This window comes from Giraffa tippelskirchi, chromosome 10, assembly GCF_054371585.1.
Source record: "Giraffa tippelskirchi isolate mGirTip1 chromosome 10, T2T-mGirTip1v1.2.pri, whole genome shotgun sequence".
Taxonomy (NCBI): Eukaryota; Metazoa; Chordata; class Mammalia; order Artiodactyla; family Giraffidae; genus Giraffa; species Giraffa tippelskirchi.
In genome coordinates, this window is record NC_137284.1 from 72,369,179 (window position 1) to 72,384,171 (window position 14,993).

A 14,993-nucleotide genomic window follows, 5' to 3' on the forward strand; every position below is an offset into this window, starting at 1 on the left:
TCCATTGAGTCAGTAATGCCTTTCAACAATCTCATCCTCTGTCGTCCCCTTCTCCTCTTGCCTTCAATCTTTCCCAGCATCAGGGTCTTTTCCATTGAGTCGGCTCTTCACGTTAGGTGGCCAAAGTATTGGAGCTTCAGCTTCAGCATCAGTCCTTCCAATGATATTCAGGGTTGATTTCCTTTAGGATTGACTGGTTTGATCTCCTTGCAGTCCAAGGGACTCCCAAGAGTCTTCTCCAACACCACAGTTCAAAGGCATTAATTCTTTGGTGCTCAGCTTTTCTTACTGTCCAGCTCTCACATCTATACGTGACTACTGGAAAAAGCATAGCTTTGACCTTATGGATCTTTGGAGACAAAGCAATGTTTTTGCTTTTTAGTACGCTGTCTAGGTTTGTCATTCCTTTCTTCCAAGGAGCAAGTGTCTTTTAATTTTGTAGCTGCAGTCACCGTCCACAGTGATTTTCAAGCTCGAGAAAATAAAGTCTGTTACTCTTTTCATTGTTTCTCCATCTATTTGCCATAAGGTGATGGGACTGGAAGCTATGATCTTCATTTTTTTAAATATTGGATTTTAAGCCAGCTTTTTCACTATCCTCTTTCACATTCATCAAGAGGCTCTTTAATTCCTCTCCACTCTCTGTCATAAGGATGGTGTCATCTGCATATCTGAGGTTATTTATATTTCTCCCGGCAATCTTAATTATACATTGTGCTTCACCTAGCCCAGCATTTCTTATGATGTACTCTGCATATAAGTTAAATAAGCAGGGTGACAATATACAGCCTTGTCGCACTCCTTTCTCAATTTGGAACCAGTCCGTTGTTCCATGTCCGGTTCTAACTGTTGCTTCTTGACCTGCATACAGATTTCTCAGGAGGCAGGTAAGGTGGTCTGGTATTCCCACCTCTTGGAGAATTTTACACAGTTTGTTGTGATCCATACAGTCAAAGGCTTTAGTGTAGTCAATGAAACAGAAGTACATGTTTTTCTAGAATTCTCTAGCTTTTTCTGCGATCCAGAGGATGTTGGCAATTTGATTTCTGGTTCCTCTGCCTTTTCTAAATCCAACTTGTACCTCTGGAAGTTCTCTGTTCCCATACTGTTGAAGCCTAGCTTGAAGGATTTTGAGCATTACTTTGCTAGCATGTGAAAGTGAAAGTGAAGTCGCTCAGTCGTGTCCAACTCTTTGCGACCCCATGGACTGTAGCCTACCAGGCTCCTCCATCCATGGAATTTTCCAGGCAAGAGTACTGGAATGGGTTGCCATTTCCTTCTCCAGGGGATCTTCCCGACACAGGGATCAAACTTGGGTCTCCTGCGTGGCAGACAGATGCTTTACCACTTTACTGTCTGAGCCACCAGGGAAGCTAGCATGTGAATTGAGTGCAATTGTGCAGGTAGTTTGAACATTCTTTGGCATTGCCTTTCTTTGGGATTGGAATGAAAACTGACCTTTTCCAGTCTTATGGCCACTGCTGAGTTTTCCAAATTTGCTGGCATATTGAGTGCATCACTTTAACAGCATCATCTTTGAGGATTTTAAATAGCTCAGCTGGAATTCCATCACATCTGCTAGCTTTGCTTGTAATGATGCTTCCTAAGGCCCACTTGACTTCACACCCCAGGATGTCTGACTCTAAGTGAATGATCACATCATCGTGGTTATCTGGGTCATGAAGATCTTTTTTGTATAGTTCTTCTGTGTATTCTTGCCACCTCTTAATATCTTCTGCTTCTGTTAGGTCCATACCATTTCTCTCCCTTATCATGCCCATCTTTGCATGAAATGTTTCCTTGGTATCTCTAATTTTCTTGAAGAGATCTCTAATCTTTCCCATTCTATTGTTTTCCTCTATTTATTTGTATTGATCACTAAGGAAGGCTTTCTTATCTCTCCTTGCTATTCTTTGGAACTCTGAAGTCAGGTGGATATATTTTTCCTTTTCTCCTTTGCCTTTCATGTCTCGTCTTTTTTCAGCTATTTGTAAGGCCTCCTCAGACAACCATTTTGCCTTTTTACCTTCATAATATTTCTTCCTTATGCCTAACAGCTCTGTAATGTATATATAGCACATCTTCTTTATTCATTCATCTGTTGATAGACACTTAAGTTGCTTCCATACATTTGCAGTTTTAACTGCTATGAACATTGGGGTGCATGTATTCTTTTGCATGAGTGTTTTTGGATATATACCCAGCAGTGGAATTGCTTGGTCGAATGGTCGCTCTGTTTTCTGTTTTTGGATCCCATACTGTTTTCCACAGTGGCTGCATGAATTTACATTCCCACCAGCAGTGTATGAGAATTCCCTTTTCTCCACCTCCTCACCACCATTTGTTATTTGTGTTCTTTTTGATGATCACCGTTCTGACAGATATGAGGCAATATCTTGTGGTTTTGATTTACATTGCTCAGAAGACTAATGATGTTGAGCATCTTTTCATGTGCCCATTGGCTGGCTATCTGTGTATCTGCTTTGGAGAAATGTCTATTAATATGTCTTCTGCCTATTTTTAAATTGAGTTGTTTAGTTTTTTGATGTTTTTGTATGAGCTATTTATATAGTTTGGATATTAACCCCTTATTGGTCATGTCATTTGCAAATATTTTCTCCCATTTATAGGTTGTGTTTTGTTTTATTTTCTTTGCTATACAAATGTTTTTAAATTTAATTAAGTCTCATTTAGTTTTCCTTTTATTTCCTTTGCTTTAGGAGACAGATTTAAAAAAATGCTGTGATTTATGTCAAAGAAGTTTCTGGCTATGTTTTCTTCTAGGAGTTTTATAGCATGTAGTCTTACATTCAGGTCTTTAATCCATTTTGAGTTTATTTTTGTGTATGATGCTAGAGAAGTTCTAATTTAATTCTTTTGCATGTAATTGTCCAGCTTCCCCAGCCCCACTTGTTGAAGATCCTGTATTTTCTCTATTATATATTCTTTCTTCTTTTGTTATAGATTATAATGGGTTTATTTCTGGGCTCTCTATTCTGTCCCATTGATCCATGTGTATGTTTTTGTGCCAGTACCATATTGCTTTGATTACTGCAGCTTTGTTGTATGAAGTCAGGAATTATGGTTCTTCCACCTCTCTTTTTCTTTGTGAAGGTTGTTTTGGCTACTTGGGGTCTTCTGTGTTTCCTACAAATTTTAAGATTTTTCAGTTCTGGGTTTTAAAATTTTTGTTTATTTTTAATTGAAGGATAGTTGCTTTGCAATATTGTGTTGAGTTGCATGAGCTGCATATGTATATTTTGAAAAATTAATCCTTCGCCAGTTGTTTCATTTGCTATTATTTTTTCCCATGCTGAGGGTTGTCTTTCCACCTTGTTTATAGTTTCCTCTGCTGTGCAAAAGCTTTTAAGTTTAACTAGGTCCCACTTTTGTATTTTTGCTTTTATTTCCATTACTCTAAGTAATGGAGGATCTTGGTGTGATTTATGTTGCAGAGTGTTATGCCAGTGTTTTCCTTTAAGGGCTTTATAGTGTCTCATCTTATATTTAGGTCTTTAGTCCGTTTTGAGTTTATCTTTGTGTATGGTGTAAGGGAGTGTTCTCTAATTTCATTCTTTCACATGTAGCTGTCCAGTTACCCTTAGTATTTTGATATATATTGTATTAATCTATCATATCTCTTAATAAATTTCTCGAAGTTAATTTGAGTTTACAGATGGGAGATTGTGGAAAACTAAGATTGATTGTTAAACTGGCAAAACCCAAAAACCTAGTCTTTCTTCCTTTTCCTTTGTATTTTGTCTCTAATCATTTCTCTAGGGCAGCAGAGACTCTTCTGTTGTGTGTAACTGACTGTATACTCAGCTGCTAGATTAGTGATGGTAAATACAGTGCATAAGTGCCACCTCTCCTCCATTCCAGCCCCATGCACATGTTGCTCCAGGATCACAGCCTCTGTTGATGTTAGGGAGAAGCCCTCGAGCTCTGAAGAGCAGCTCCATCATCAAGTAAACTGGGCTGCCTAGATCCTTTCAGCTATTCTCAAGTGTTCATTGCCTTTTGCTATTTGCATTAGCATTTCAAGGGCTCCATTATCACCAGAAGATACTCTTGAGGTACAGTAATTCTCGAAGTAATTCTCTATTTTAAGATTCTGATTATTTAGGATCTAAGTTATTGGGGAAGAATGTCTGTGAAAGGTACTGTAAAGTAAACCAAGGTTTCAACTATGTTAACTTTGGTAGCTATTACTGTTTTGAGCTGGAATTAAGATGTTCCCTTTACTGCTCGGATGATGATGGCTTGTTTCACGAAGTAAATAAAAATGGTGAATCTGAAAGCCAGAGTGGTTTCAGTCTTCACTATGTTACTTCAACAATTTCTGAGAAGCCAACACTATTTACTATGAAGAATTGAAGAACTGGTTAAAATATTTCCCAAAGCATTGTCACAGAGTGTTAAAATGTGGGATGTTACTTACATACACCATAGACTGTGGGTACCGAATAGGCCAGAACCTGCTCTGTGATTCTGGAATCCTGGTGCCTTCATGAATACAGTGTATTTGGGTGGGGTCTGTGTCCTGATGCTGCAGCCGCTGCTGCAGTAGGCCCAGGCTTACTCCAGGGTTTGCTGGGCTGACATGGAATGCATCGTCATTTCCTGTGGTCTAGATGGTCTAGATATGGGCTCTACTGACTAGGGCATCTGGTGTGCATAGAGAGCTACCTGGAGGGGAGCAGCAAGGCACCAGGAGAGAAACCCCGCACCGAAGGGTTGAGGAAGGAGTTGAGAGTGACCACCCAGCATGGAGAAGTACCCGCCTTAGTCCAGGGAACTTCAGGGGAGAAACCACCAGTGAGGAGCCTGTCAGAAGACCCTCCTGCCGTGTCCCTGTGAGTTAGCCCTGAAAACTGCCAGATCTGGAGTGTGGGAAGCCAGCTTAAAATAGTCGCGGTTCAGGTGAGAGATTTCCCAAGCATTTTCTATACGTTGCTGTCACATCCTGTCCACATTCTTCTCCCCCCCCACCCCCCCTCCACGCTCACCAACTCTCAGAAGGAAGGAGAAAACAGCTAGGAGACAGGGAAGGAGGGATGTGCCCTGGGAGGAGGAAGATCCCGGCTGTGCTTGCTTTCTTTCCCCAGTGTAGGATTCTCCTGGAGCTGGCCAGGGGAAGGGGGGGAAGATTCTGATTTCTAATCAGAAGAGTTCTGATTAATATGCTGAACTGGAAGTTTTCATTTTTAAAATGAATCTGTTGGCATCTTCCAATGTGTGTAGAACTGTGTATTACCTAAGGGGGAGCAGAAAAGGCACAGGACTTGCTCTTTATCCAGGAACAAGGAAGGGTTTGTTGTTGTATGGTCACTTAGTTGTGTCTGACTCTTTGGGACCCCAGGAACTGTAGCCGGCCAGGCTTCTCTGTCCATGTGATTTCCCAGGCAAGAATACTGGAGGGGGTTGCCATTCCCTTCTCCAGGGGATCTTCCTGACCCAGGAATCGAACTTGTGTCTCCTGCACTGGCAGGCAGATTCTTTACTGTCTGAGCCACCAGGGAAGCCCAAGGATGGACTGTCCCCACTGTTCAGTTCAGTTCAGTCGCTCAGTTGTGTCCGACTCTTTGTGACCCCATGAACCACAGCACACCAGGCCTCCCTGTCCATCACCAACTCCCTGAGTCCACCCAAACCCATGTCCATTGAGTCGGTGACGCCGTCCAACCATCTCACCCTCTGTCGTCCCCTTCTCCTCCTGCCCTCAATCTTTCCCAGCATCAGGGTCTTTTCAAATGAGTCAGCTCTTCGCATGAGGTGGCCAAAGTATTGGAGTTTCAGCTTCAACATCAGTCCCTCCAATGAACACCCAGGACTGATCTCCTTTAGGATGGACTGGTTGGATCTCCTTGTCCCCACTGAACACTCCTGAAAGTGTGAGAGGAGCCCAAAAGAAAGTTGTGTTTTGAATGTAAGTTATGCTTGGTCAGCATGCCAGAGATAGTACGGAAAGGAAGAAAGCTGCTGGACTGTGGGGCTGGTGTGGGGAGGATGGTTTTGAGGGCTGCATAAATCACAGGCAGTGCTTTTGTGTGATGGGCCTCTCTGGTCCTTGTCCTCACATTCCTCCCAAGCCATCTGTGTGATCTGTCAGGCAGAGAATGGTCTCATCCTTAGGAAAAGCCCAAGAGAGATTTCTTGTATCTCAGATTTGTCTTGATTTGCTCCTGAAAAGGTAAAACGTCAGGGGCCAATGTTCAGTTACAGCTTCTGATAAAGGGAGTCCTTTGGTTTTTCTGTTATAACAGGGAGATGAGAGGAATTACAGGCTCTGACCTAGCACATCAGGGTCCATCCCAGGCACTGGGAAGAAAACCTTACTCAGTTTAGTAAAATAGTGTTCATGACCCTGGAGTGTTCTTTCTCATCCCAAGAGATGATGGTTTTAAATAGGACTGAATGGGATGTGGAGGGCTGGCTTGTCTGTCCCCAGTTTATCTTGACTTTAGACGTGACTGATCTTTTTTTTTGAGATTGAAGAAGAAACTCTCTTGCTGTGTAAAGTTTATTTTTATCAGATAACCCTTATACATCAACACATAGGATTTGTCTGTCAGAAAAACATAGAATCCTTATGCCTGTGTCTTGCTTGCTTTTTCTGCATCTCTGGCATTACCTGTTTAACTTTGTACTCAGAATAGCGCCTCAACGGGCAAGTTCTGGTTTTTCCCTTTCACAGTTCAGAAAAATATCTGATCGTGAAAAGGTCAAATTTTAAATATGCAAACAATCTACTTCTTCCTCTTCACTACAGCACAGACAGACTGTCTCATTAACTCAGCTCCTTTCTGTTCACACACTGAAGAGAGTTTGCATTATTTCTGTGTTTCGGGGTGCTTTTTATGCTGAATGTTGTTCAAGGTCTTTGTTCTCTTTGACTCAATGGGATATCACCTTTCATTCTTAATTTTCTCAGAACCGAAATGGGGTCAGACTTGTTTTAAGCTTTGAATGGATTCTGGATACAAGGAATTAGCAGTTACATTGCTTTTTAAATGATGTGAATGAGGGCCATCTGTGTGTTTGGTTTCAGACGATCTGTATTCATCTGTAAACCTACCTTTGAGGTGTCTTTTCCCCAGTGCTGAGAATACTGTAGCACGGTGGCATTATGTGTCACATGGGTCAGCATGCTTAAGGACATGGGCTTTGAAAGGTTCAGACCTCATTTTGAACCCCGTTTCTGTCTCTTACAGAGATGTGTGCCTTGGGCAAAGGATATAACTTGGCTCCCCTTCAGTTTTCTCCTTTGTAAAATGGAAGTAGTAACACCCTTTCAGTTTAATTAAGATGGTTCTGTGAAAACCCACTAATGTGCCTACCCCTTAGAAAATACCCAATCCATGGTAGTCAATAATAATAAAGATAATGTTACTATTATTAATAACTATATTAACTATTAATAATAGTTCACAATAATTTTAAACTTCATAATAAAGATACATTATAAAGATAATATTACTTAATATTAGTAAAAATAAAGATAATATTTTAACAGGCCTTTCTATGTAATAATTTAATTAAACTTAGGATTTTAGAACTTTGGAGGCGGCCTACTAATACCAAGAATGATAAAGCATGACAATGACAAAAATTACTCCAAGCATGACACTGACAAAAATTTAATAACTTATTCCAAATTTACTATTTAATAAAGGGATTAAAGAAAATGGCCATCGTCATCTTTGTAATTTCAGCAATATGTTGGCAGCGCCATCTGCTGATAGAACAAACACTTCTAGAATATTTTGCAAAGCAAGAAATGTAACAATCTTCTTTTGTATCTTTTTTAACAAGAGTGGGCCCACGTGTCATTTTCTTCACTTGGAAAATTTAATTTTATTGAAGAGCTTGATGACATATAGCTATAACATTCTTTTGAAGTATCAGTCACAGTCTTTAAGAAAATGATTCTCTAATGGTGTCATTATTAACTTCTTAATCCACTTAGTGACTGACTCTTATTAGCAAGGAATTGAAGGGGGCAGAATCTGCCACTTCCAAATTACCTCCTTGGCATAAGGGTTATTTCAGCCTGGTTACTTTTAAGAAACAATGGACAACAGAGAAGCCTTGAAAACCATGTAGAAATTACCCTTTTGTAAGAGACAGTCAGCTGAAGCTCTAGTACTTTGGCCACCTGATGTGAAGAAGCCAACTCATTGAAAAAGACCCTGATGCTGGGAAAGATTGAGGGCAGAAGGAGAAGGGGATGACAGAGGGTGAGATGGTTGGGTGGCATCACCGACTCAATGGACATGAGTTTGAACAAGCTTTGGGAGATGGTGAAGGACAGGGAAGCCTGCTGTGTTGCAGTCCATGGAGTTGCAAAGAGTTGAACACGACTGAGTGACTGAATAACAACAGGAAACATTTACATTTATAACAGTGCCCCTCTCTCTGTACCAGGGAGAGAAGAATGACTTTGTCTCTAGAAACACTTCTCTTTAGAGAAGACACAGTCTTAGATCTGCATGAAAACCTTACCCTGATTGATGGTGCTTTTCCTGGTCACCTCCCATAACTGTCCCCTTCCTGCCCAAACATCTTTCCTTTGCCTTTAGCTGAAGAAGGTACTTAAGGTGAAGGTTGGGGCCATTTGGGGGAGTTATTCAGTTCTTCTGGGTCTCTCCCAGTAGGCATACGTGTTATTAAATTTCTGTTTGTTTTTCTCCTGTTAATCTTTTATCGGAGATGGGGGGTATCTCAGCCAAGAACGTGGAAGGGTAGAGGGAAAATGAATTTTCCTCCCCAACATGATGAGCTTCTTTATTTTAAGGTATCTTGATCTTATATTAGAATGGAAGGTCTGTGTGAACCTAACTTTTGTATGGTTTTTCCTGCTCACTCAGAGACTCCTCCAAGGTCAGGTTAATCTGGCCAAATGGCATTGATTCACTTTTGACTTTGTTGTTGTTGTTTTTACAAAACAAGCTATATGTTAACAGCAGAGTATAGACTGACAACAGATGCCCATGTGGTTGGAATACTGGGTCCGATTCTGAGAAGTCACACAGAGATATTTGTTTTACATCACACATGGGACCCTTGATAGTGAAGGAATAACCCAGCTCCAAAAGCCACTTGCAACCAGAGTGGGATTTGGAGTATCTGCCAGCATCACCATAAATTAAAGTGAATATCTATAAAATGTGGCAAATAAATGAATATGTTACATGAGATATATTTCCAATAATCTTTTTAAAAAATTTATGTTTGATTAGAGGATAATTGCTTTATAATAATTGTGTTGGTTTCTGCCATATATCAACGTGCCATATATCCCTCTCACCCCATCTCACACCTCTAGGTTGTCACAGAGCACTGGATTTGAGCTTCCTGCATCATACAGCAAGTTTCCACTAGCTATCTGATTTTATATATGGTAATATATATGTTTTAATGCCACACTTACAATTCATCACCCTCTATGTCCACAAGTCTGTTCTTTACGTCTGCGTCTCTGTTGCTGCCCTGCAGATAGGTTCGTCAGTAATCTTTTTATTGTGGTAAAATTCACATAACATTCATCATTTTAACTATTTTAAAATGCACAATTCTGTAGCATTTAGTACATTCACAGAGTTGTGTAACCATCCCCACTGTCAAGTTCCAGAACATTTTTACCACCCCCAAAGGAAACTTAGTACCCATTGAGCACTTACTCCCATTTCTCCACAACCCCAAACAAGCACTAATCTGGTTTCTGTGTCTGTGGATTTCCCTACTGTGGGTATTTCATACAAAGGGATTCACATAATATGTGGCCTCTTGTGTCTGGCTTTGTTCACTTGACATAATGAATTTTAGATTCATCTGTGTTGTGGCATGGAGAAGGAAATGGCACCCCACTCCAGTGTTCTTGTCTGGAGAATCCCAGGGACGGAGGAGCCTGGTGGGCTGCTGTCTATGGGGTCGCAGAGAGTCGGACACGACTGAAGCGATTTAGCAGCTGCTGCTGCTAAGTTGCTTCAGTCGTGTCCGACTCTGTGCGACCCCATAGATGGCAGCCCACCAGGCTCCCCCGTCCCTGGGATTCTCCAGACAAGAACACTGGAGTGGGTTGCCATTTCCTTCTCCAATGCATGAGAGTGAAAAGTGAAAGGGAAGCCGCTCAGTCGTGTCCAACTCTTAGCGACCCCATGGGCTGTAGCCTACCAGGCTCCTCCATCCATGGAATTTTCCAGGCAAGAGTACTGGAATGGGTTGCCATTGCCTTCTCCGGATTTAGCAGCAGCAGCAGCGTATTGTGGCACGTATCATTTCTTCTTTTTTTATGGATTAATAATATTCCATCATACATATATACCAATATTTCTTTATCTGTTCATCCACTGATGGACATTTTTGTTGTTTCTGCCTTTTGGCCATTGTGAATATAGTTTACACTATAACCATTCATGTGTAAGTATTGTTTGAACACCTGTTTTTTAGATTCTTTTGTGTACATACCTGGGGTGTGGAGTGGCTGGGTCATATTGTAATTCTCTTTAACTTACTCAAGAATCATCACACTGTTTTTTGTGATGGTTGTGCCATTTTAAATTCCATCAGCCATGTATGGAACCCTCAGGTATGAGGGTTCCAATTTCATTACATACTTCACCTTTGAGTGTAGCTGTCCTAATGGGTGTGAAGCAATACCTCATTACAGTTTTGATTTTGCATTTTTCTAATGACATGGAGCATCTTTTCAAGTGCTGCTTGTTGGCCATTAGTATATTTTCTGTGAAGAAATGTCAAGCCCTTTGCCCTCCATGCTCTTTTCAAAGGATGAGGTTAGGGTAGAGAGAATCGTGTTTAGGTTCTGTAAGATTGTTAAGGATGGAACCTACTCTAGTCATCTCAGGCAGGTTGTGATAACTGCAAGGTTAGAAAGGAAGAAAGCCCAAGAACCAACCTCAGCAGCAATCCTGGTCTCTTGAAGAATGAGATGCAGTTGATGACCATTCATCCATTCAGTGCTTTTTGAGGGCCCCACTCCTTCCCCAGGCAGGGCCATTGTAGGCACTGGGAACCACGGAGATGTGGGACAACCTGGTCCCCAGAGTGATGTCCACTGCTCCTTCTTCTGCTCACTCTGTCCTCTTTGTTCATCAGCTTCTCTCTGTTTCCTTTCCCCCTGTTTACCCACTCCTGTGCTTTTCCTTGTAGTTTTACTGCCTTCTTGGTGTCTTGCACTCAAAACTCGGAGAGAGAGTCTGATTCCTTTGCTTGGTGACCATCCATAACGGTAGTGGTGAAGAACCCGTTTGCCAGTGCAAGAGATGTAAGTGACTCTGGGTCAATCTGTGGGTTGGGAAAATCCCCTGGAGGATGACATCACAACCCACTCCAGTGTTCTTTCCTGGAGAATCCCATGGACTGAGGAGCCTTGTGGGCTGCGATCCATAGGTCCGCAGAGTTGGACAAGACTGAACCACTTAGCACAGCACATCCATAATAGAGCATCTCACTGGGTGGACTCCTTACCACTGGCTTCCTTGTAGACTCAGGCCTTCTTCCGTGTAACTGTAGGTGGTCCCATCAGATGTAGTCAAGCCAGTGGACAGCTTTACCTAAGGAGCTGTCTGAGCACTGTGCTCAAAGTGGCTGAGGGTGTTTCATGGGCTGTTGACTATAAGGTTTCAACTTTTCAGACATTTCCAAGTGGATCCAGTTTAGTTTCTTATTGCTGTGAAACTAGTGACCATGTTCTCAGTGGTTTTAAACCGCACACAATTCTTATCTTACAGCTGTGGAAGTTGGAAGTCTGAGATGGGTTTTTTGTGTGCGTGTGTGTGCAATAGAGTTTATTAAAGTATAAAAGGGATAGAGAAAGCTTCTGACAATAGGCATCAGAAGGGGGCAGAAAGAGTACCCCCTTGCTAGCGTTAGCAGTGGAGTTGTATACTTTAAGATAACAGGATTAGCCAGGTTTAATCCAGAGACTGTCCTCAGGCAGGATATATTATTGTTATACAATCTTTGTAAAGACAGACCTACTCCCATAATTTACATTTTAAGATAACAGAATTAGCCAGAAAGTTTAATCTAGAGACTGTCTTCAGGCAGGATACATTGTTGTTATATAATCCTAAGGAATGTAGAGAGAAAAGAAAAAAAAGTTTGTCCTTTCTTCCTCCTTGAGAATTCCAGACCCCTCTCTCCTTGGGGACCCCTAGACTTCTTATCAACCTGCCTAGGAAAGGACTCTCTCATTCCCCCCTTTTCTTTTAGGAGAATAGGGGAAAGGGAGAACAAGGAGAACAAGGGAAAGGGGTATCGTTTTCGTTCCATAACTACTTCCTGCTATTTAGGGGTGTAGTCCCTAAATTGTTGAGGCAACATATTCTCCTAACCCTCATATTGAGGGTCTGAAATCCAGGGGCCCCAAGTAATAGTTGGAGGAGGCTGTGGCACTCGTAAGAGCTCGGACAACCATTTGTAACTCAAAAGCTTTTAGATGGTTAGAAAACCCCATTATACAGTTACAGACGTAAGGCAAAATAGTCATTTAAACAAGTTAAAATCAAAATGAACAGTCACATTATGTCCATAGTTACATCAGTCCATCTTAAAGTTGTTAGATATCATCAGTTGAAGAAGAGGCATCACATATAATTGTTGTTGAAAGTATTTGCAGACTTGGAGAAAGTCTTTTCCTTGAATTGGAGATGTCCACCACGGGAAGCCTTCCACTGATGAAGAGGGGAGTGAGTGCTCCACAGACCCAGCAGTTAGACTGATTGTGAAATGCTGCATAGGAGTGAGCCCACGACAGGAAGGTATTGTCTTGAGGATCAAACAGCAGACTCAGGATCTTTGGTGTCAGCAGAAGTAGGCTCACATAGATTATCAGGCCCATCTTTTGGCTCATCCAGACAGTCCCATTACGGAAGCGGATTGGGAAGAAAGTGGGCCAGGGGCTTCAGTAAGCACCGAGTAAATCGCCCCCGTATCTTCCAACTGGCCACCATTCGCCGTCCTCCAGTGGGTACCGCAGCCATGCAGTATCACATAGGAAGACCAGGTGTGTCTTCTTTAAGCCCTGGGGATCAAATCTATCCCAGTTTTTCAGGATACAGTTCAAAGGAGTGAGGCTGGAATTGTTAGCTCCCGTTTTGTCCTGAAGAATCCCGGATGAGCCTGCAAGATGAAATGTTGTTTGCTGAATCACGAAAAGACGGCCGGGATTCTTGGCCTCCGGAGGAGAGGAATTCAATCCGGGGCCAGAGATAAGGCTTGATCGCTCAGAGCTTTTGTGCAATAGAGTTTATTAAAGTATAAAAGGGATAGAGAAAGCTTCTGACATAGGCATCAGAAGGGGGCAGAAAGAGTACCCTGAGATGGGTTTTAGAGCATTAGAATCAAGGTGCTAGAAGGGCTGGTTTCTTGGGGAGGCTCCAGGGAGAATCTGTTCTTTGGCTCATCCAGCTTCTAATGGCTGATGGATTCACTGGCTTGAGGTCACATCACTCAGCTCTCTGCTTTCATCATCAACTTACCTTCTCCTCTACCTGAATTGCCTGTGTTCTCTTTTAAGGACCCTTGTGTTTACATTGGTTCCACGTGGATAATCAGCACACTGTCCTTGTCACATGACCCTTTCCTTAATCATATCTGCAAAGTTCCTATTGCCACACAAGATAATACCTGTGGGTCTGGGGATGAGGGTGGTGGATATCTTTGGGGTTATTTGATCTACGCCAGAGTCATAATAAGGAAAAACTTAGATCCCGTAGATCAAGGGGTTTTAGTCTTTTAAACAGTAAGTGGCTCAGTTTAGGCAAGTGAATGTCATTCAGTTTCTGAGATTTTTTTCAGTGCCTTATTTGACTGTGGTTTGCAAACAGTACTGTTGTCGTTTTGAAAATGGGCCGGGAAAGGTCGAACCCAGAGTAACTATTGCTTAGCAAAATCACTGAGTGGCTTACTCACAGGAATTAAGCAGTTCTAAAAGCAATTAGGCCACCCCACGAGTCCTTCATACCTGTGGATTCATTAATATTTGACAGATCATCCTGCATGAGGCAAAGTGTCCTATTCTAGTCTAGCTTCCTCTCTTTCTGAAAGGGCGTATGTAGTCATGAGTCCCAGAAGTTACCTTTGGAATGAGGATAACTCATTTCTGAAGCAAATCATTTCTCACATAATTTGCCTTTAAAACAAAACAAAACAAAACACCAAATAGCCCAAGCCCCTAAACTGTGAAGAAAACTGTCAAATTATACAAATTGTACGGCATTCTAACTAGTTAGACCTTTCTACAGCCACCCTGTCTTGAAGAAATCAAGTGGAGTGTTATCTATTTAAGGGAGATTAAAGCACTTTTTTTTTTTCTATTTGTTTTAAATATTTGCCTAGGGAGTATTAGAAAATGCATTTTACCTGAAATACCTGATAGGTTCAAAGTGTTTCTCTTGGGAAGGATTAAGTTCTTTTCTGCTTATATATCACCCCACCTTGACTGCCCAGAAGTTACAGGATTTCTAGCCCAATAAACACTTTTTAAATATATGCACACAGAGACACACATATCACCTTTCATTTCAGTTTGGTCACATTTGTCCTCCCTACACTTCCATCTACCTGACTCCAGAACAGGGTGTGCAAAACTTGGCTTTCTCTCTGCTCTCCTAGGAGGAATGGGAGGGGCCTTCTTTGGTCTCTAAATCCCTGTCTATTGCAAACAGAAGGGAGCCGGTGGTCTTTGCCTGCCGGGAGTCTGAGCATGCCTCATTGTAGAGCCAGCATGTTCTGCTTTCCTCAGCTGAGATCCCTTCTCTAAGCAATGCAGAACACAGTAAGTAGTGTGGGTCTGTCCCAAAGCTGAGTTTATATTTTCCCTTCTGGCAAATGAGTCTTTCTGTTTCTATCCTTTCTATGATCTCTTTGGAGGTCTCAAGGATATTTAATTAAGAGTATAAGTTCAAGGTGCTGACTTTCTTTACCCCAGCAATTCTGTATGATAAATGTGGGTTCTAATACACCCA

At 41.8% G+C, this 14,993-nt stretch overlaps 1 long non-coding RNA gene across 1 annotated transcript in view; it reads left to right on the forward strand.

Moving 5' to 3' along the window:
* LOC145524782 (uncharacterized) overlaps positions 1-14,993 on the forward strand; it is a 189,547-nt gene that overhangs the window by 19,249 nt on the left and 155,305 nt on the right. The gene's annotated exons all lie outside the window — the stretch shown is intronic.